Source organism: Mastigoproctus giganteus, chromosome 4 (assembly GCF_048544385.1).
Source record: "Mastigoproctus giganteus isolate SK-2022 chromosome 4, ASM4854438v1, whole genome shotgun sequence".
Taxonomy (NCBI): domain Eukaryota; kingdom Metazoa; phylum Arthropoda; class Arachnida; order Uropygi; family Thelyphonidae; genus Mastigoproctus; species Mastigoproctus giganteus.
Window position 1 is genome coordinate 89,453,616 of NC_143578.1, and position 24,854 is coordinate 89,478,469.

The following is a 24,854-nucleotide window of genomic DNA, read 5'->3' on the forward strand; positions in this document are numbered from 1 at the left end:
AATTTTTATTACGTATAAAAATGATGCAACTGCACACAGTGTTTCAATTAAAGGCAAAGAGCGATCTTTCCAAATCTATGGATAAATTTTAACAGGTTTGTTAATGTATATAGTGAGTTATGCTTCTGATGCATTAGCAAATAGTAATAACTCATTATTTACAAGAACAAAAAAAAAACAAACAAAAAAAGTGACTTTTATGAGTGAACAGAGAAAATTGTTACTGCACATCCACCACATTGCTCATTCATTCCTCAAACCAGTTGTACAACTAGAAAAAAGTGGGCCCCAATGCAAAGTTTAGTGTGTGCTCCCCAGTGATCCCCAATAAATGGGCCCCTATTTGACTTTGGGCCCCGCAGTCATAAATCCTTAAAACTTTCCCTGGAAGCAGCAGCTATGCTTGATTTTTGATTTGATTTTGTTTTTTTTGTGGCGCAAAAACAGCAGGGTTATAGTGCGCCAGGAAAAAGTTAAAATATAAAAAGGTAAGACTGGTAATTTGTAAAAAAGTTACTTCGTCTAAAGGTGCATACAGTCATAAAATCAGTTCAATGACAAAAGCAAATTGTATATTTCATACGAGTGTATACAAATTGATCGACTTTAAAAATTTAAAAACTGCTGACACATTGTCGTTGTCATTTAAAATCTGACTGAGTGTATACGGGTCAGTCAGATGGGTAAAAGCAGTAAAACGAGCATTTATAAAACTGGAACAATCACATAAAATGTGTTCGACGGTTAAAACGGTGTCGCATTGCTCACACATAGGAGGGTCATCAGCCCTCAGCAAAAAGGAGTGTGTCAAATGACAGTGTCCTATGCGGCGAGCAAGAACAACTTCCTCTTTGCGATCCCTGCGTAAGCTGGACCGCCAAGGATGGATCACAGGCTTAATTCGGCATAGTTTGTTTGTAGTAACCAGGCGATGCCACGAATCTTGCCACTGAGATTGCAGGTTACTACGAATCACTTGCCTGTAGTCTGTATAGGGGACTAACAGGTCAAGATTATCCGTCAGGGCTGTCGATTTGGCTGCAGTGTCAGCCAAATCATTTCCTCTAATCCCGATGTGACTGGGGATCCAACAGAAGCGGATATCGAATCCACTTACATAGAGTCTGTATATTATCTGCTGGATTCGGGACAGGGTTGGATGATTGGTGTGTGACACCGCTGATAAAGCCTGTAGTGCACTCATTGAGTCGGCATATATAATACACCGTTGGTAACGGTGTTTTCTTATGTGATCTAGAGCTAACTCTATGGCATGCAGCTCTGCAGTGTAAATGCTGCAGTCAAGGGGTATCTGCTCTGATATGGTTTTATCTGGAAAAACAGCAGCAGAACCTACATATGATTCTGACTTCGAGCCGTCTGTGTAAACTGGCAAGAAGTCAGAATGTTCTGCACGGTGTTGTGAATAGAGCTGAAGGTAGACAGAAGGCGGAGTATTAGACTTCGTCGCAAGTTTGAGCGAGAAGTCACATGCTGGTGTTTGTGCATGCCAGGGTGGAAGGGACTCCTTTGGTGATTGAGCAACCTTGTCTACCGAGATGTTAAGCTCATTGAGTAGCTCTTGAACACGAATGCCGAATGGCCGATTGGCAGTGCGTCGCGTGTTATAAAGAGTTTCCCATCGTGGCTCGAAAACGGATGTCCACGTGGGATGATCCGGCAGGGACTTCAGTTTGAAGGCATATTGCAGAGACAACTGCATTCGCCGAAGTGACAAAGATGGTTCATTTGCTTCGGCATACAGACTTTGGACAGGCGAAGTTCTAAAAGCACCGGTAGCAATGCGGATGGCTTGATGATGGACGGGGTCAAGCCAACGAACAGCGCTATTTCTGGCAGATGCATATACCTGAGACCCATAGTCTAGTTTTGAGCGTACAAGTGCACGGTACAGACGTAGGAGAGTGCATCGGTCTGCACCCCAAGAGGTAGAAGAGAGAGAGCGAAGGATGTTAAGCCCTCTCGTGCACTTTGTGCGAAGCTGACGAATGTGTTGGACAAATGTCAGCTTTTTGTCAAAAATGAGTCCCAGGAATTTCGCCTCTGATACAACTGGAATGGTGCTTTGTCCAAGTCGTAACTCAGGTTCGGGGTGGAGGTTACGTTTGCGACAAAAATGTACGCAAACGGTCTTCTCCGGCGAGAACCTGAAACCATTGGCCATGGCCCAGGAGTTAAGACGGTCAATAGCTTGTTGCAGTTGTCTCTCAATAACCCTCATATTGCATGATTGAGAGAATATGCTGAAGTCATCGACGTAGAGTGCACTGTTTATAGTTGGAGGAAGTTGTTCAGAAATAGAATTTATTTTAATGGCAAAAAGCGTGACACTTAAAAACAGATCCTTGTGGTACCCCCTCCTCTTGGCAGAAGGGCCGCGAAAGGGAGGATCCTACACGAACTTGGAAATGACGGCAGGATAAAAAATTTTTAATAAAAATTGGAAGGTGGCCTCTTAGACCGAGGTTGTAAAGGTCTTTTAAAATACCAAATCTCCAAGTTGTGTCGTACGCTTTTTCCATGTCAAAGAAGATGGACACCAAGTGTTCTCTTTTTAGGAAAGCATCTCGGATAGATGTTTCCAGTCTAATTAAGTGGTCCAGTGTGGACCTGTTTCTTCGGAAGCCGCACTGAAAGCGGGAGAGAAGGTCGTTCGATTCTAAATACCATAAGAGACGGGCATTGACCATTCTCTCCAATATTTTGCACAGACAGCTGGTCAGAGCAATGGGACGATAGTTTTTTGGACATTTAGGATCCTTTCCTGGCTTAGCAAAAGCAAGAATAGTTGCCTTGCGCCAGGTATCCGGAAAATGCTCTTCAAGGAAGATTCTGTTGTATAGGAAGAGCACATGGTCCATGGATTCTGGTGAAAGATGCTTGATCATTTCATAATGGATGTTGTCTGGTCCAGCAGCCGTAGCCTTTGTACGGGCGAGTGCTGTTTTCAGCTCATTGATATTAAATGAGCCATTGTATGGGTGGGAACCCTTCGATGTGAATTTAAGGGCATGTTTTTCAATGCTGTGCTTTAGGACCAGAAACTCTGGGGAGTAAGATGACGTTGCAGAGATGTTAGAAAAAGTTTCCCCAAGAGCATTGGCTATTGCAGTAGAGTCTGCAATAGTACATCCATTATATTCAAGGACCGATGAGGGGTGTGCTGTGTATTTTCCCTTCATTTTCCGGATTTTTTCCCAGACCACCTTAGTACTGGTCGTCTGGGTAATGGATGATGTGAAACGGATCCACGATTCCCTTTGACTCTGACGGTGGATGTAGCGTGCTTTGGCTCGGGCACGTTTAAAGGCTAATAGGTTGACTGTGGTAGGATATCTTCGAAATATCCCCCAAGCCTTGTTTTGAGCCTTTTTAGCTGCTGTGCATTCTGGATTCCACCATGGCTTTGGAAAGGGAGGAAACCGGGTGGATGTTTTTTGTTGCAGCTGCATGGACAATATTTTCTGTTATGTACGTAACTGCATCATTGATAGGCTCCTGACTGACTGCAGAGTTGTCGAATTTTGCCAGGTGTTGAAAGGCACTCCAGTCAGCTTGATCAAACTTCCACCGCGGTAACCTGACAGGAAGACAAGGTCTCCCAGTAATTAAGGTGGTTATCACGGGGAAGTGATCACTTCCATACAGGTTCCCTTCTACCTCCCAGGTAAGTGACGAGAGAAGAGAAGGCGAGCCGATAGAAAGATCAATGGCAGAAAACGTACGGGTAGGCATGTGGAAAAAGGTGTTTGTTCCCACATTAAGAAGGCAGAGGTCATTGTCAATGAGCATACGCTCTATGACTCGTCCCCTTCTATTAATGCTAGCACTACCCCACAGGGTTGTTATTTGGTTGTTATTTGGTTTTTAGGAGCATTAGCAACTAAGGCCATATTGCTCCGGGATATGCGGTGGTCATTTCCTGACCTTTCCGCATCCTCCGTATTTGGTGGTGACGGGCTCGAACCCCGGTCTAATCAAGAAACATGTGCTACGCACTGCTGCTCCTTCCCACCTGGCTACGGAGGCGCCACCCCACAGGGTAGTATGTCCATTAAAGTCCCCAAGAAGTAAGAAAGGGGGAGGCAACTGCATTACGAGATCATCAAGGTCTTTCTGGCAGATGTCAGTACCAGGTGGCAGATATATAGAGCAAACGGTTAGTAAAAACCCCACTGTTATTCGAATTGCTACTGCCTCTATGTTGGTAGTAAGTTGCAGATGCTGAAAAGGGGTATGGTTGCCCACAAGGATTGCGACTCCTCCATGAGCGGGGCCATCCCCAGTTCTATCCTTGCAAATGATAGTAACGTTGTGCATCCTGGGGTCATCATTTGCCCTTAGGTAAGTCTCCTGTATACAAAAGCAAGATGATTTGTGCTTTTGCAGGAGTGCCTTGATGTCTTCTGCATTTTTCCGGAATCCACGACAATTCCATTGTAGGAATTTAGCCATTATTTTGACTTGGTGGTTCCTTCAGGCGGCTTCCGAGGTGCTGAGGGCTTATTTTTGTCAGTCTTAGATTTATCCTTCCTGGGGAAGTATGGACGCTGCCCCGTGTCCATATCCTCCTCAGTAAAGAGTTCCAAGACTGCTTCGTCCTGTACCTCCTTCTCCTCAACATCCATTTTTTCCTGAGAACTAGGATGTACGTCAGATTTCTTATTATTTTCTCCAGAAACTGATTTTCTAATTGGTGGGGCACTAGGAGGTACAGATATTGGAGTGGCAGCTGATTGGTCTTTTTGTGCGGGTTTTATTGAACTTAACAGGTAGCGAGCAATAGGAGTGAATGACTCCTTTGGTGGTATGGTCATTTCGGTCTGAGTTCCGATGGAACAACTCCCAGCTACCTTCTGAGCGTAGGTTGGTTTATTTATATTTATAGGTTTCACCGTTTTCCTTGCCTCTTGATAAGATATGTTCAACTCTGCCTTAAGTCGCTGAATTTCTTTTTCTTGTTTCCACCTCTGGCATGCCCTTGAGTAGGCCGGGTGTTCTTCTTGGCAGTTAATGCAGGTTGGTTTTGCAGCTGAGCATGAAGTTGTTTCGTGGTCCTTTGCGCCACAACGAGCGCATACAAGGGTTCCACGACAAGCCATCTGTGAATGTCCGTATTTCTGGCACTTAAAGCACCGTAACGGATTTGGGATATACGGACGCACTGGGCAGTTAATATAGCCAGCTTTAATTTCATGAGGAATAGTTGGTGAATTGAATGTTAAGATGATATTTCTAGTGGAAACTAATTTTCCATCCCTACGCATGGATATACGTTTAGCAGCTGTCACTCCCTGGGGTTTTAACTCTGAACAGATTTCCTCTTCAGTTACATCCATCAGATCCCATTCCGCGATAACACCACGGGATGAGTTCAGTGTCTTGTGGGGGGTTATGGTGACAGGCATTCCCCCAATAGATGTAGCACGGAGGAGCTGTTCTGAGTGTATATCACTTCTGGTTTCTACAAGTATGTCACCCGAACGAAGCCGTTTGACAGACTTAGGAGAGCCTGCCAGCCCTTCCAAACCCTTCTGGATAAAGAAGGGTGACATTTTTCCTATAGGCTTCTCACTAGTTGAGTGAATTATCAGGAACCGAGGTGTAGGACCTGATATAACCTCCTTTTTCTGTCTTTTTGCAGAAGTGACGTTCTCTTGGTCTACGGTAAAGTTTTCAGTTAGGGACCGGGTTGGGGCCCCAGAAGAAATTAATTTATCAGGATTCATGTAGTTTTTTAAGTGGTTCAGTGCCCGGGCTCCCCACCCACCATGGAGCCCAAAGGGACGCCCACTACCCGGCATGCAATAAATGTGCTCGGGAGTGGAACGCCAGGGCTACCCAGACACCATACCCGCACCGCCGCCAGCCTGAATCCTGTCCCTCGGACCATGAGGGTAGGGGCATGGCATTGACACGGTTGACCCTCGCAGGCGAGCCTACTAGCCGATTGATCCTAGCCGGGCCTTCCAGGACCTCCCGTCTTGTCGAAGCAGGGGCCAAAGTGGTGTATTGAAGCTGGGCCCCCTCAACCACCAGGATCCCCCTTTCCGAATTTCCACGGGTCGCAGCGCACGGCAAACACGCCGGATTCCATTGATGTAAGCCTGGAACCTGGGCTGTGGGCGTTGGATCCCAGTGATGCTATTCTGGAAGTCCAGCAGCGTCACTGGGAGGTCCCCTCACCACGTACAGGTGCCCACGTCGAGGGGAGCAGCTATGCTAATACCATTTCACCTCTATTCACTGCAGTTTTGCTTGTGTTGTGCAGCTAGCTAACAATAAAGGTGCTTCGTCTGAAGAAAATTATTGTTCATTGACATAGTAAATTTTATCATAAACATAACTAAAAAACTTTAATTTTTACTCAAATAAATTTTTTCTGTTTCGGGCAGGAGGGTAGTGGGCTCCCTTTTGGTCGTTGGCTGCATTGACATAGTTACGCCATTGCCTCAAATATAATACATGTTATATGGATAATCTATATGATATGTATAAAAATAAAATAATAAAAATAACTGCCAGATTTCTATTGGTCTGATTTTAATGAAATTTAAGAAGGATCAACAAATAGATCTAAAGAGCAAAATGAAAATTTTGAAAATCTATTCACTGCGAGTAGTGTTATTACATGTGGACGGATAGACAGACAACAAAGAAAATAATTTGTATTTGCATTGTCCCCATTTGAAATAAATTTGTGATGGCTCGACAAAGCTCTATAAAAGGTCTAAATATAAAAGTTCATGGGAAGCCATCCATTAGGAGTAGAGTTAATACACAAATGGAAAAAAAGAGAAATATTTGCCAGATTTCTACTGGTCCAATTTTAATGAAATTTGAAATGGCTTAACAAACTTTTTTTAACAGACCCAAATATAAAATTTCATAAAAACCATCTTTAGAAGCGGAGGTATTACGTGTAGACAGAAAAACGTGGTAAAAACAATAGGCACGTTAGCATAATAACAGTGGTTTTCAACTGGGGTGCTGCAGCACCCAAACACATTCCAGGGCTGCCATGTAATTTGGGTTTAAATTTATATATTTATTTCATTATAAAAAGGTGTGCAGTATCTTTTTAATTTTGTGGTGATCTGTAAATGATGTTTATTTAGTACCTTTATATAAAGAATAAAATTATTATATATATATATATGCATTATGAATTGTAATTTTGTTTTTAGTTATAGTATTGTAATAGCTATCACATAACATAATTTTTTGATATTATGTATACAGTGGATTCCGGTTATTTGGGCCACCGGTTAATCAAGACAGCCATTTATTTGGGACAAATCTTAAAAAACAGAACCCAATCAAGAAAATAGCCAGGGTTTACTTCACTCAATTGGAACAACATGCCATTCAATCGGGGAAGGAGACCGCAGCACTGGAGATTACCCTACGATTGTCTCCAACCGTACTACGTGGTTCGGTCGGATTTCTGGAGGTCACAACCATAAAACAAAAACAATTAGCAGTCATAAACGGATAGTAAACTTGATCTTATTGAATCTGTGATAATACTGACAGCTGGAATTCTGTCGAAATGTGTTTACACTTTCATGAAATCTTCAATCATATAAAAATATTAATTTTCATAATCTTCTCTTCATTCTATTTTTAAAGCTTCGTAACTTGTTACTCCATTCTCACTTGCACATATCGTGTTACTTGCAATTTGCGTGCGCTGTGTTCTTTGTTATTGATTGCTTATCTTTTTACTGTTTTAAATTTTAACTTCCACCCACAAATGTCAGTGAACAGAAATGTCATCTAGTTAGTATGTACATATTACAGTACGTATTAATTATTCCAATTCTCACGTATATTCTTCCGATTTTCACGTATCATTTAATTTTTTAATTGGTAAGGTAATAAAGGGTAAATTTGTGGTTAATATATCTTTACTTTTATAGCCTGTGTATAATATTTCTCCTATTTTTGCTAATTAGAATCGCTGTTTAATAGAATTAAAATTAAATTCACAAATGTGATCACACTGACCGGCACCTACTACACATCATATAGTGAATGGTACTTTACTGTGGTGATTCCATTAATGTGATTTGATTGTACAGTGAACCAATTGTAAAGCGGGGGTCCCTTGTATTTTTAACTATTTACGTGGAACTTTGGATAATTGGGGCAGCTGCTTAATCGGGCCAAAATGCACTAGTCCCGATGTGTCTCAAATAAGCGGAATCGACTGCACGTGTTGGCACGCAGGCAGGCGCGCGCACACAGAGAGAGAGAGAGAGAGAGAGAGAGAGAGAGAGAGAGAGAGAGAGAGAGAGAGAGAGAGAGAGAGAGAGAGAGAGAGAGAGAGAAATCGGACCTAACAGGCAGAAAATTGAGTAGGGGTGCCACAAAATAAAATAAATTACTTAGGGGTGCCATTATTAAAAAAAGGTTGAAAACCGCTGGTATATAAGGTAACATGCCTTAAAATGTGTTACTATGTTAAATTTAAAAATGTGAACCTTTGAAGCCTCTATTTGAAACAGAAGTTATTGCTCATTTCCATAACAAAGAGTCATTATTTTCCTTAAAACATGAAATTCAGTCCTTTTTTTAAAACAAATTTATTTCTTATTTTCTCTCCTATGTCTCGAGGGGTGGTTGAAGTTTCTAACTGAACTTTCCCTATGCCTTCAATTTCACTGCTCAAAGAAAGTCCCCATTCTTCATGTTTGTTTATCGAATTAGCTAATCAAGTAAAACGTCCTGATGCATGGAAAATGTTTTCTAAATAAAGAATTGTCCTAGGGATGCCTAGGACAATTCTGCACGTTTTTTTGTAGTTGTTGGCGCATCGGCTTCTGTGGCCATAATGCACCTTCCAAGGTTTTTGCAGTACTTTGATCCAAGCCCGAGGCGAGATTCGAACCCGCGACCTTTGGGTTGCCAGGCAGGCACTTGACCCACCTGGCTAGCCCGGTCGGCCAATTCTGCACATATGCTGCATGTAAACCATGTTCACCACCTTGTCAGGATAGGCTTTGGTGGAAGAAGAAAGACTGATCTCATGTCTCTGTTGTTTGTTTGTTTGGTTTTTAGGAGCATTAGCAACTAAGGCCATATTGCTCCGAGGATATGCGGTGGTCATTCCCTGACCTTTCCGCATCCTCCGTATATGGTGGTCATGGGCTCGAACACCGGTCTAATCAAGAAGTGTGTGCTATGCACTGCTGCTTCTGCCCACCTGGCTACAGAGGCACCTATCTCTGTAAATTGCTATACATATAGAGGTCTTTCACAAAAGAAATAACTTCAAAGTCTTCCTGAATTGTTTCAACGAGCTTATATGGCACGGGCTAAGCAAGTAACGTGAATTAAGTTTGGATATAAAACCTGTAATGCAGAAGCTAATTTTATCATGTACAGAGACAGAGCAGTGTAACTAATAAAAATGGACTTTTTCCACCATGGTCTGATTATCAGTTTGGCCATAACTGCTAAGAATCACTCGTGAGTCTTACAACTGTGAAGTGATTCAAAACGTGAATCACTTCACACGTTTTCAAGAATGTTAAAAGCCAGCAATGCTGATGACAAGGGTCTCCATCTAATTTCCCCCACATATACCAAATGCTCAATACAACAGCCACATGCATCTGTCATTCACACTGCCTTTTCTGCAATATCTGGATGAATTTTATAAATAACGAACTGGCTTAAAGGGTTGTGTTGCTGAGAGCCAACTTTGCTTTAGCACCCATCCCATTCAAATAAGCTGAAAAATGTTTTTCAATTCAAAAATAAAATATTTTTATTTTTGTTAAAATCTTAAAAGAAAAATGATATAATTTATTATTTTAAATTAAATAAACAAGTAGCATTAATTATGATATACTTATTAAATTTTCTGCTTTGAAGATTAATTTTTGGGGCCTTAACAGCTGCAAATCTTTGTTCTTTCCATCCACACCTAACTCCTGGGTGTGACATGTTCAATTGATAAAGTTGTCAACCGATCCGGCTTACCTTGTATCATCTTGGAAAAGACATAGGTTTTGATTAACTTAACCTTTGAAAGAGCTCCCTTCAGCTCTGGTCACTGAATGTTACAAGAATTCTTAGTGCTATAAAAGAATTTGTAATGATGCCATCAAATTGTTTGAGCATATCAATTTCAAGATTTTCAGTAAGAATAACTGCCTTTGAAATCGTTTGATAAGTATTTTAATTTTTCATATAAATCAATGAGGGAAATGACTTTTTTTTTATCACTATGTATGCAAAATTTCTAAATCCATATTGGAATTGCTTGTTATGCTTTACAATCAATTGAAATCTGTTTTTCAATGATGATGGCATAACCTAAAAATATTGAAAAAGTGGATCCTAAAATGTTCCTTCATTCCAACTTCATCTTGGTGTTCATTATCAAACATTCTTTTTTGGCAGCATATTTAGTTAGCTCAAATTCAGGTTTTATTTCCAATTCAACTGCCAACTTTTTTGCATCAACTAGAAGGCATTTAAATTTATCATCATTGCACAATTTTGAAGTGTTCATACTGATTCTGAAAGTAGAAACAGCTGTGACATATTCATATTCACATTCACTTCTTGGAGGGCTTTGTGCTTGTGATGTAGTAGTAGTAGTAGCTGCATGTGATGCAAGAAAGCAAGTGTATGAGCTTATGCAGCATCAGCCAAAAAAAAAAAAAAAAAAAAACACCATTCCCTCCAAATCCCTGTCCAATTCCTCCTTAAATTTATTTAACCTATCAACTTCCACAATGATGGAAGTTTGTTCCAGCAATTAACCACCAGCCGACTAAAGGCAAATTTCCACACATCTATTCTACATCCGTCTTTTCTTAATTTGAATTTATGCCCCCTTAGGTTCGTAATCTGAACAAGTGGAAGGATCCCATTAGAATTCAGCGTGCTCAACCCATTCAAGGCCTTATACATCTCAATCAGATTACCGCACAGGTGCCTAGTCTCCAGCCACTGCAATTTGCAGAACTTAAGCCTCTCTTGGTAAGAGGATCCCTTCATTCCTCTCACCAATCTTGTTGCCCTTCTCTGTACACGCTCAAGAAAATCTACATCCTTCCTAAAATGAGGCCTCCAGACCTGCACGCAGTACTCAAGGCATGGCCTGACCATTGCCATACACAGAGGGACAATCACCTCCTTTTCCCTGCTAGCAAAATTCCTATATATCATTGACAAAACCCATGACCTGCGCGGGCAGCCTGTCTGCATTGCTCAGAAAACTTCATATTTGACTGCACAATTACTCCCAGGTCTTTTTCATTTTCTACCACCTTAAGTGTAGTACCACAGAGTTGGTACGTTTCTCTGGGGTTTCTTCTACCCATATGCAGTACTTTGCATTTGTCAAGGTTACACTTCAGTTGCCACTTCTTAGCCCATCTGCCCAAATTATATAGATCCTGTTGCAGTAGCACACTGCCATTAACAACCCTGCCAACCTTTGTATCATCTGCAAACTTTGACACTAAGCCTGATATACCTTCATCGATATCATTGATAAATATACAAAACAACAGAGGACCCAACACCGAACCCTGTGGGACTCCACTAATAACATTAGTCCACGAAGAGCAGCACCCATTAATTACCACCCTCTGTCTTCTCCCACTCAACCATCCTTTTATCCATTGTAGCAACTTACCCTTAATACCATTCTGCTCAAATTTGTACAATAGTCTTCCATGCGCAACAGTGTCAAAAGTTTTCCTGAAATCCAAATAAGATATCAGAATTATTTTTTGCATCCAGTTCCTTTGTAACCACATCATAATATCCTATCAAATTGGTCAGACAAGACTTTCCCTTAACAAACCCATGCTGTGTCTGAATTATTGCTGCAGTCTTGTCTAGATGATCCTGCAATGCATCTTTAACCAGTGACTCCATTATTTTACCTGGAACAGAAGTTAAACTAACTGGTCTGTAATTACTCGTGTCATCCTTTGACCCCCCCCCCCTTTGTGAATTGGGGATACATTTGCACATCTGCAGTCCGTGGGGACCTCTCCTGAGTCCAAGGATGCTCTCATAATTATGGCTAAGGGTTTGCTTAGTTGCTTTGCCGCCTCCTTTAATATAACTGGATAGATCCCATCCACCCCAGGTGCCTTTCTTATGTTTAACTTCAACAATTTCTCCTCCACTTTGCTCTCAGTTATTACAAAATCATTAAGCATCCTGCTACAATTTGATAACCTTCTGCCATTTTCAAACCTTAACTCCTCATGTGTGAATGTAGATGCAAAATACTCATTCAGTTTGTTCGCTATCTGAGCAGGATCATCAACAGTGGAACCATCGATATCAAGTGGGCCAATCAGATTCATCCCCTTCCTTTTAGAGTTTATATAAGTAAAGAAATCCTTGCTGTTTTTCTTAGCATCTTTTGCCAAAGATTTCTCGTAATCTGCCTTCGCCTGCCTAACCTCCTTTGTGATCTGATTACAGACTAGCTTATATCTGCCATAGGCTTCTGAATCGCTTGATCATTTATATGCATCCCATGCATTTTTCTTCTCTATCACGAGTCTCATTAGTTCATTTGATAACCATGATAAACCTTGAACAATATTTCTTAATAGGTATGAAACTTTTAGTAGCATCCACGATTAATTCCTTGAATGCTTCCCACTTAGAATTTTCTGTTGGTAACATCGTCAGTTGATCCCATTGTACAGAATTTAAAAACTGCCTGAGACCACTGTACTCACCTTTACGGAAGCAAAAACCCTTTCCTTTATCCATGATGGTAATTATATCTTTAAGTAAATCCCACATCAGTACACTGTGATTATTGCCACCTAGTGGTTCCTTTATCTGCAAATTCTTAATACACAAATGATCACTGCTGATAACCAGATCAAGAGTATTACCCTGTCTGGTTGCCTCTCGAACATGTTGCTGCAGAAAACAATCATCCAGTAAATCCAAAAAAGTCTTACTAGTGTGTGAGTGACCAACCCACAAGTTCCAGTCAATATCTAGGAAGTTAAAATCCCCCATTATAAGACATTCTGATTTACTAGCCCACTCTATTTCTCTGTACAATTGTTCATTGTACTCATTCGAGTCATTAGGCCTATAACACACTCCTACTCTTATTTTTGCTTTCACAGTGCTTATGTCACACCAAACTGATTCAACAGTGCACTGTTCATCTATATCAACTGGATGCACTTCTTTTGATTTTATGTTTTTCTTAATTAACAGCATAACAACTCCTCCCTTCCTATCCTGTCTATCCTTTCTGTACACATTGTACTCCCCAAATTCCAGTTCTGCATTCCTTATATCTGTGTGACACCATGTCTCTGCTATCCCAACAATATCCGCCTTTGATGTCTTGACCAGCACTTCAAATTCATCAAACTTATTTACTATACTTCTAGCATTGGTATACATGCACCTATTCTTATTCTTAGTTACCCTAACACATCCCATATACCAACCTGTTTCAGATGACTGCCATCAGTTCCTGAAACCCCCAGCACCCCTTGCTTCTGGTCACTGCTTATTCTAATAGAAGTTGTGCAAGAATCACCTTCACCTCTGCCTGCGGCTACCTTTATCCTTTTAGTCTGTGAATCTCCCCAAGCTAGCAGTTTTCTGACCCACCTAACACTGCCTAAATAGCATCAGCAAATATTCTTGCACCCTTTCTATTTAAGTGTATCCCATCCCTGTAGAAGCAATCTCTCCTGTTAATGTTTATTTGATTCAAATTGTCTCGAACTTTGGTAGTAGATAAAGTTATTTTAATAATGTTTTTGAAAGGTGAAAAATTTGGACCTAATTTCCTATAATGTAATCTGTTCATTTGTTTTTTTTTTCCCTATTGTTCTTTCTATTTTTGGTGTCTCCTTCCCTACTTTGGCACCCTGAGCCAATGCCACCTTGATTTCTTCTTAAGCTAGCCCTGCACATATATTAACATAAATAGCATTAAAATAGTTCTTTCTGAAGGTAGATTCATCTGGAATGTTTAATTTATAGAATATTATTTCAAGAATACTCTGAAACCTGATTGTTTAACTTACTCAAAGAGATATTGCTGCTTACCATGAGTCACTTTTCTGTTCCCTTGAGCTACATGGCTTGGTTAAAAAGAGTTGATCAGTAAATTTTTCTTGTTTTTTTTCTTTCTTGAACACAGTGTGTGATGCCGTTTTCCCATGTTGGTCGATCTGGAATTTTTTTTTCTGCATGGAATATTCTTTACACAAACAATAAAAAAACAATATTGTCATTCACATCGAAATGTTTTCTGAGACTGATGATCCACAATTCCATAAGTTAAGAGCAGATTTTATTTTTGGCATTTTGAACAAAATGCTTCAATTGGCTATTCTGTAAGTTTTTTTTTTACAACAAACTGAACTGTTATCAATCAATGTGCCTGATATATCCAAGTGGTCAGAAGAAAAAGTGTAATAGCATATGTATTTTGAGTAGACTATATTTATAATTTATTAAAAATTCCTGTGATCTACTTGTCATGCTAGAATATAAACGTGAAAATTTACTTTCATCTAATGTCACTGATGCCACAAGAATTAAATCAAGGAAAATAAAATGCGCTGAAGTTTTTTTGTTTTTTGTTTTCCTATGCTTACAATGATCAAAGTCATGTTTCTGAGTGTAATGTGCGAAAATCATTAAATAAATAAAATGTGTGATATTTCTAATAATACAGCAGAACGTCGGTTATCCGGGATAATTTGAAAGGCTGATTTTTCTTCTTCTGTTTTTTTTTTTTTTTTTTTTTAATTTTTTTTATTAATGGTAGTATTTTAGACAAATGTTTAATATATTACAAGAGTATTGTCTGTTTTTTCTCAGAAACCATGAGTAATAGAGTTTAGTCATTTGTTTCCACAAACCCAATTTTCCATGACATATTTCATTCTCTTCATTTTATATTATGTTTAGTTTAGCTCCAGATTCGGTAAGAATAATATCGGCCCGAAACCGTGCAATTTATTATTTTTCTCAGTTTTTTATGATAAAATGTCAATGAAAAGAAAATGCGTAGTTTTAATATTGCAACAAAAAATGGAAATTATTAATAGAATCAGAAAAGGTGAAAACTTAGGAAATCTTGTCAAAGAGTTTAATGTGAGAACTTCAACAATTTACGATATAAAGAAAAATAGCAATGCTATATCAGAAATCTGTGTCGACTATTAATAGTGGAGGATCTAGCAGAAAAAAGACAAAACTTGAAAATGCCGCTTTAGAGAGTGCACTTTATTTGTGGTTTCTTCAGAAGTGAAGTTTAGGTAAGCCAGTGTCTGGATGAATGTTATGTGAAAAACCATTAGATTTCAATTGAAAATTAAGAGACAATGAAGATTTTAAGGCAAGCACAGGTTGGCTGAAAAACTTTAAATTGAGACTCAGTATATGTGAACTTGATATTCAAGGTGAGAAACTTTCTATAGGCAAATTGGCAACGGCATCCTTTAAAAGGAACTATGCTTCAGTTATAGCAAATTATAAGAAAGAAAATGTTTATAATGTTGATGAGATAGCTTATGGTGGAAAGCATTACTGAGAAAAACCCTAACTACTAAAAGAGAAATCTCTGCACCAGGTTTTAAGATGAGAAAAGAGAGTTACAATTGCTATATGTGCAAATGCTACTGGGGGTGCACGGATTGATCATGCTAATTACCGGTAAGTCGAAAAAACTGAGAGCATTTAAAAATCTAATTTTCCTGTTTTGTATAAAAATCAGAAAAATGCCTGGATGGATGTTTCTATTTTCCTTAATTGGTTAATAAATGTTTTTATTCCTGAAGTTAAAAAAAGGACAGAAAAACCACAAAAAAAACTGCAAAGTTTTACTTCTATTAGATAATGCACCTTCCCATCCACGTGAGAATGACATTAACAGCATTGATCCAAATTTTCAAGTTTTATTTTTTCCATCAAACATGACTTCTCTCATTCGCTTTTAGACCAAGGCATTATTGAGACTTTTAAAAGGTTTTACAGAAAAAGGTTATTATGACATTTGCTTCTTTCTGATGAAGATTCAGAAGGTATCATTTTGTTTTATAAAAATTTGAACATTTTGAAATTAGTTTTTATGACTGCTAAGGTGTGGAATGAAGTTTCTCAACTAACACTTGCCCATGGATGGTGAAAACTCTGGCCAAAGGCTGATTCAGGAACAACATGTAGCGAAAATATTCGACTGAACTCACTCCTGAAATAAAAATTCTGTTAAAATTCTTTCCGTCATTCCTGGATGCAAGGATTGTAATGCCCCCAATCTAGGGTTTCAAATTTTATCAGATGATGACATTGTCTCTGCTGATTTGAAAGAATAAGCTTCTCGGGATTATAGTGAAACAAGTAGCGAAGCTATTACTGCATTAGAAACAGCACTGAAATGGGCAGAAAACCAGGAAGAATGCAATATAATCAAATTGATATTGTTAAGGAACTTGTGTGATTTAGCAACAAAAAAAGGTCACAACAAACGAAACAAACTAGCATTATTTAAAAAAATTCACATAAAATTTGCAGTAAAATAAATATCTATCCAAATATACATATGTAAATGTATGAATTTTTACGAATAAGTTATTATCATTACTGTATTTTTTTTTAAATTAAATAAATTCATTTTTTCCAAGCTATTTAAAGTCTTTCTTTTATCTTAATATATTATAACAGAATTTATTTAACCTTACCTTATGTTCGATTACCCGGAAAATTTGGCTATCCGGAAGAGGTCTGACATTAATTATTCCAGATAACTGACTACTGTTTTTGAGTTATATACATTTATATTCAATTAATGATTAAAATGGCCACAACGTTCATTTGCATATGCACATCATGCAAATTCATATAATATTTCTTATTATTTTATTTTTTCTTCAAATAAAACAGCTTATGCTCTTTTCAGAAGTAAACCCATGATGTTTTTAGACCCAATTGTGGACAAGGAACAACTTTCCCATTAAGAAAAAAAAAAAAGAATTTCATTACGTAAAATTTTAACAAATTTAAAAACTTCAGTACAAACGTAACAAAAAAGAGACAAACAACAAACTGCCTAAACTTGAAAATAAGTTAGGTAGACCCCAGTGGTTTTTAAATGAAACTGCCTATGTGCATGACAAAGTCTCTTCCCAGTACAGAAATCTACACTGATGAGCCAAAACATTTATTTCCAGCGAGTTATTATGCAAATCAAAGCAACTGCAGGTGAACTACAGCCCATGTGTGGGTCGGGACACAGTATAAAAAACACCTGATACTGAGCTCCGTTAATCAGTGTTACTCTTGTTCTTTGGATGGGAAAAGCAGCAGACTTAAGCGAGTTTGACAAAGGCCAAATTGTAATGGCCAGAAGACTGGGTCAGAGCATATCCGAAACGACACGGCTGATGGGGTGCTCATGGTCAGCCGTGGTTAGTACCAACCAAAAGTGGTCCGAGGAGGGGGAACCCACGAACCACTGGCGAGGTGTTGGATGACCACAGCTCATCGATGCTCGAGGTGAGCGAAGGCTCTCCCAGATGGTATGTGGCAACAGAAAGCCGACTGTGGTGCAACTAGCCGTTAATTGGAATGCTGGTGATGGGAGTAATGTGTCACACAACACACAGTACATCAAACCCTGCTGAAAATGGGATAGTGTAGCTGCAGGCCACTCCAAGTACCAATGCTAACTATGGTTCACCAGTGACAGCGCCTACAACGGGCACACGAGCATCGAAACTGGACCTTCAGTGATTGGAAGAAGATCGTCTGGTCCGATGAATCCCGTTTCTTTTGGGCGATACTCTGCTGGGATACCTTGGGTCCAGTCATCCATGTGCCAGGCACTCTGACATCTACCACCTACCTAAACATCATTGCTGACAAGGTACACCCTTTCGCGGCAACGGTCTTCCCCTCTGGTGGTGCAGTCTTTCAGCAGGATAATGCACCATGCCACACTGCCCAGATTGTTCGAGACTGGTTCATGGAACACTAGGAAGACTTCCAGGTATTGCCCTAGCCTCCAAATTCCTTAGACATCAATCCCATTGAGCATCTGTGGTTTGTGTTGGAACAGCACCTCCGATCTGTGGCGTCTCAACCACAGACCCTACAGGAGTTAAAGGATCTGCTGGTTGTTACGTGTTGGTATCAGATACCACAAGAGACATTTAGAAATCTTGTAGTGTCCATGCCTTGCCGGGTATGAGCTGTTTTGGCTGCACATGGAGAACCAACATCATATTAGGTGGATGGTCATAATGTTTTGGCTCATCGGTGTATATACAAGGGCTGCTTCATAAGTAATGCCCCCTTGGGCAGCAATTTTTTTGCAATTGAGTTAGCATTAAAAGTTTTATATGATGCTAGTATAAATATTAGGATATAAATTTGTTAAAATAAGTTTTTGTGTATTATATTCTGAAGTTATGAACAGCCAAATTGATGTCAATTTTTCTGCCAATGGTCAGTGATAAGAGTCCCTTTTGAAGTCAGTAGAAAACTCAGCTGTCCAGATTCATGAAAAATTATGAAAGTATACTAACAAGACACTATTGTAAGAATTGTATATAAGAAAGAAATGGTTTGCACATTTTAAAGTAGGAGTCGCTGTCATTTGCAGCCAGTCAGTCAAGGAGCAGAAGATCACAGCAGAAGTCTGTGCACTGAAGAAAATGTTAAGATTTTTAATGAAATGATTCAAAAAGATAGGGCAATAACCACATATCTAATGATGAAAGTACAGGTGACCCACCACCGAGCGTGGGGGTTACGTTCCTACCAACAGCCACACACAGTGATTCCGTGTTTGGCAGGTTACTGTTATGGAAAAACAGGGGTTAGGTTCTGAAACTTTTTATGTAGAAAATTAAAACCATAATTTGTATTACAAATGGCATAATTTATTTTTAAAAGAAATAAACAATTTCATTTTATAATTTAAAATGTATTCCAACTAAAAACATAAAATATATGGAAGTAATATTTTTCTATGCTAATTTTTGCTGGAATGGGGGTTTCAAAAATGAATGGCAAGACTGATTCCTTTCATAATTTCTCATCTCTCGTTCCATTGGTCCAATGGAGTGAAAGCAAGTTCGTGCCCCTAACATAAATGTAAAGGGCCCCTATGTTAAAAGAAAACTAAACCCCAAAAAAATCAAAACTAAATTATGGAATTGAAATGAATTCCTACCTAAATTTAAAATAAAACTGCATGCTGAAAAAAGTAAAACAATGATATGAAACTTTTAATTGACCATGACTTACCAACACATATGAAGAAATGTTGTTCACTTTTATGAAACTGCTAGAAAAAGGTGAGCATGCTTTTGAAGTTAATTTACTTACAAAATTTGCAATTTTTGTCTGTTGCTGTTTTGTCATGATCTTTCTCATGTCAACATAAGAAACCATAATACAGTTAATGCCTCTCTTAATTTTATGAAAGTTGGGATCTTCTTGTATGATCTTCTCCTTCAGGAACTTGGCTGCTTTTAGAATCTCTAATATACCCTTGTTTGTTAGCTCAGGTTTCTTCTTCACAAACATCTTCATTGGAGTTCAGTAGTTCTAACTTGCTGAGATGGGGGAACCCCTGGTGCCATTTGACACTAAACACACACTGCACAATTCTAACTCCTCATTTTTTAATTCCTCTTGATGGGAATGAATATGTTCTAAAATTTCTTCCTGCCCTATCACTAAATCTTTCACCTCCAATAATGTTTGAAAGTTTTAATAATTTATTCAACTTCTGTCTGAATGATATTGAGGTCTTGTGAGTCACTTCTTGTTTCCTTCCAACAGTTCTTTAAAGTTGACTTCATTTCAATACCAATTAGTATTGTGAATTCAGCCCCACATTGGTGCACATTTTTATCCAGAAATTTTTCAGTTTTATCAACAAGATTTGCTAAGCATCTCCTTAGATAAGATTTAAAAGTCGAAATGCTCCCTTGGTCAAGGGGCTGTAAAATTGATGTGTTTGGAAGAAGAAACGCAAGTTTTACATTTGGATTTCAATCGAGAAGTGACACAGGGTTACTTGGAGCATTGTCTAAGATAAAGAGTAACCTTGAATGATAAATTCTTATTTTTCAGATATCCTTCAACTTCAAGTATGAAACAATGCTCTTAAAAGTTACTAAACAGTGAGCCATTCATCCATGCTTTTCTATTTGATTGCCAATAAATGGGAAAAGACGATTTATTTTTGCTTTTCAAAGCCCTTGAGTTTTCTGAATGATAGACTAATAAAGGCTTGCATTTATAATCACCAGATGTGTTACTACAAAATAGGAAAGTGATTCTGTCCTTTGACACTTTGAATCCAGGTGCAACTCGTTTTTCTTTGGATAAATATGTTCTGTCAGGCATTTTTTTCCAATAAAATCGAAGTTTCATCACAGTTAAAAATTTGATCTGCCATGTATCCTCCCTCTTCTATTACATTTTTCAATTTTGGTAAAAAAATTTCCACTGCCTCCACATCAGCAGAAGCAATCTCGCCAACAACTTTAATATTGTGCAGATTTGCTCTTTTTTTTAAATCTATCAAACCATCCCTTGGATGCAATGAAACTTGATTCATCATTTGCACTAGCAGAGTGAGACTTTATCTGATGATAAATATGTTGGACCTTGCACCTGATCATATTAGAACTGAGAGGCACATTTCTATTCCTTTGGTCTTTGATCTAAACATTCAATAACTGTTCGATTTTTTTCAGTAAGTGTATCACGTTGACTTAAGTGGATTTTGCACTTGCAGAGTTTGTTGCCAACCTAATGCTTGCTTTAATTTTGTCCTCACACTTTTTAATTGTTTGTATCGGTGATTCATTGCACTTATATCCTTTAGCTAGAGATGCATACGTTCTTTCATGCTCTATTTTCCCCAAAATAATCATTTTCTCATGCAGTGACAGAATTTTCCTTTCCTGGAATCACTTTCGGATGTAAAGGCATGCTTTGAAGCCATTATGTTAGGGTTACTGTTGAAATAAAATATAAATTCACTCAATGACAAAACACACACACACACACACACACACACACACACACACACACACACACACACACACACACACACACACACACACACACACACAATGAAGCCACTTTTCACTCAACTCGAAAACTCGCAATGATATTGTCACTAGCAAACACGCAAACCGACTAAGGGGTCGTTCAAGTATTACGTCATGCTGTTTCTGAGAACTGCTGAGTTGAAAGATACATAACGAAAAATTTATTGTAATAAAATAGTAGGTACAATGTAGAGAGAATAAATTTTGACTGATTGCGAAACTGCAAAGTGCCACAAAACAACTGTTTATAATAACAAAATTGTTCAGAATGAAATCAATGACACTATAACTTCGATCAGGCCGTGGATTTGCATAAGTGCAAATCCACACATAGTGAAGCGTGCTCAGCAGGGGTCACCTGTACTAGGATGTTCAAAGCAAAGTGTATTAACCATATTAGTCACATTTGATTATAGAAAAATACACTGCAAATGGGTACCCAAGCTGTTAACAAGAGAAATGAAATTCTCCAGACAAGAAATCAGCCAAGATTTAATGCACAAGTGCAATAACTTTCAAGATTTCTTTGAAAGGCTTGATAAAAGGTGATGACACTCGAATCTTTCATTACAACTCTTATTCTAAATGCAAGTGTATGGAATGGACACATCCATCGCCTCCAGTGAAGAAAAAACCTTGAACTGCTAGATCATTACAAGAAATTATGGCCACAGTGTTTTGGGACAGAGAAGGCCCAATCTGGATGATTTTTAGGGAAAGGTCAGACTATAAATGAGGAAAAGTATTGCTAAACACCTGATAAGCTTAACATGACTATAAAACAAAAAGGAATGCTCTAATAGGATATTGCATTACACAATGATAATGCCAGGTCATACACTGTCCATATAAAATGAAAATGGCAGATCTAGGATGGAGATTTTTGTCTCATCCTGCATATATCTCAGATTTGGCTCTAAAATTTTTTTCTATTTGGACATATAGATGTGATTGTGGAAAATCATTTTTTTTGAGTAATGAAGAGATGAAGAAAATTGACAAGCTGGCTTCAACAGCAGGGTCCATCCTTTCACCAAACTATATATGTGAGTTGGAAAAATGTATTGGTAAACAAACAAACTGGATATCTAGAATAATGTATACATGTCTACCAGTGTATGTTTAATAAATGATATAAATTTCAACTTTATAACTGTTGTGTTAATATATTTATGGCCAAAGAAGAATTTCTTATTGTCTGTCCCTCGTATACGTAGCATGCTCACTACCATCATAAGCACTACAAGGGTTGGATGCAACTTTAATTTGACATTATGCAAATTTCAGGTTTGATCTTATTGAATCAACCTTCTTACATTCTCCTATTACATGTTTTCTTGAATATGTATGAACCAGACCCCAAATTCTTTGCTTCACACAAGTTGTGTTAACCTACATGCAAGTCATCTCTATGAATTTAAATACTTTTATAGGTATACACTTTATTTAAATAATAAAAAATTCAGTATCCAGTGGTATTAAATTAATTATTAGAATTTTTATTTTTTCAGCATAATTCTAGGGCTAATACTGCAGGCCAAAGCAATTGCTTTTGTTTTTGCTTTATAGGATTTTTATCCCAAGAATTTACAGACTCCGATTAAGAGGGAATTTTTTTGGAAATTTGCACGTCTGGAGTCCTCATATCAGTCCCCAGATATGGGAATAATATTCAATAGTAGGGCAATTTGAAATTTGCACAGAGTGAGTAGTTGTTTAGAAAAAAAGTTCTTAACTCACATGTTGCATGCACCTGACATGATGTCAGTTTGCATCACAAAAAACCACAGGGTTGAGTTCATCCTACATAGGTTAGAAGCAGACTCGTGACAACATGGTGTCTCTATGATGTATGTTCTAGGCAAACGTAACTGAAATGCAAAATTCCTTAAAATTAAATTACAAAAGAATGTGGTCTGACACGATGTACAGAAAATGGTTTGGTGTATGACTTTTAGACATTAGCAGCAAGCACTATTATTCATCAAGACAAGGCAGAAATGCCTGAACTGTATAAAATGATTGAATTGTAATTACTTTATACAGTTCAGCCACCATAATATAAATTTTAAAATGCACTTAAATGAAATATGTTTTACACTCATATATATTGTTAAATATATATATGAGTGTAAAACATCATCATATATACACTCATATATATTGTTAAATCAATATTAATCAGTGTTGTGTTTAATTATGAACATGCATTTAAGTTGGATGAAATGAAGCAATATATTTGTATACCATATTAGCCAATCAAGCCATCCCAAACCAAATGTAAACCAAATTAAATAAATAATACCACCAATTTGGGGGGGGGGGGGAAGTGCAACTTGAAACAGAGCAGCTGTACATGGGTGTGCGAGATATGCATGGCACCCCAGTGGCTGACAGGCAAGGGTTATTAAACTAAGTGGACCTGACAGCCTAGCATTAGATGACCTGTTTCTATTTATTCAGTACAAATTTTATTTAATAAAATATATTAGTATAGGTAGTGTAATCTCCAATTTATGTTGAAGATGTGTTTCTATTAAGGCACGATTTCATTTTTTAAAAAACTACCACACAAAATGTATGTCAAAATGGCCTAAATCAAACATTTTTTACACATGCACTTTGTCATAAAAGTGAGAGTACATTCCCATGTCAATTCAGACTTGCAACTTAATTTAAGTTCAAAAATTAAACAAATCGATTTTTTTAAAATGAAATCCCAAATACAAAAGGTATCAGAACCTACAGTAATTAGTACTGTGCAGGGGCAGTTCCAGGTAAAGACTAAAGCGGCCATACCCACCCCCTTTAAAAGTTCAAAATAATATAGATTGTTTTTACTGTCACATGATGATTAAAGCTTAATGATTTCCAAGAACACTACCACTGCCCCCAGAAATCCTGCAATTGCTTCTGGTACTGTACATGGCTTGAAGGTAGTGAGGACAGAAGATACTTGTTAACATTAGATTTGAATTTCTCTAAATTATAATTTTCAGGAAATACACGTGGAGGAAGGTTCTTCCAAAAAACAGAAGAGGGATAGATGAGGAAAAGTTGGCTCTGTGAGTATGGAGTTGGACGGCATATGGATGCAGCATATAGTTGAGCTGGTTTGGAAGAGGGTGGAGGAATTACAGATGACAATTCAGAACAGTGCCTGGGTGGGAAGTATCTACAGAAAAGGCACACAGCAAAAAATGAACGTTTATGAGACAAAGAGTGGAGATTTTCTTTGTAAGAGATGGGATATTGACAGAGTCCAGGAGAAAAGCTTTTGTGCACAACCACTCATATGTGGAAACAATATTCCATGATAGGGAAGATTTGTAATTTCTAATGGCCCTGCTCTTATCTATAATGTTTGCTGAATCAATTAATCTTAAGGAACACATTAAAATCAGCAAACATTTTCTTTAAAATACTTTTAAAGAAAATATATTAGTAATCCATATAAAGAAGTTATCCATATAAAGCTTCTTATTTATAAAACCAAATTGGTTAATCTTCATATTTTGGCCAAGACAAAATTTAAAATGAAAATATTTAATTAATTAATTAATCAATCTTTATTGTACGTAAAGATACCATACAATATACCCATAACAGCATGCTGTCAGAGGTCTCACGTGTATATAAATTAACAAAAATTGGCTCTTAAATATCTTGCTATAATTTCATATGGTATGATATTTAAACAGCAGATAAAAAAATTACATTAAA

The 24,854-nt window shown here is 38.0% G+C and overlaps 1 protein-coding gene across 4 annotated transcripts in view; it reads right to left on the reverse strand.

Annotated features, from left to right (window-relative positions):
* LOC150086894 (sorting nexin-6-like) overlaps window positions 1-24,854 on the reverse strand; it is a 375,374-nt gene that overhangs the window by 147,929 nt on the left and 202,591 nt on the right. The gene's annotated exons all lie outside the window — the stretch shown is intronic.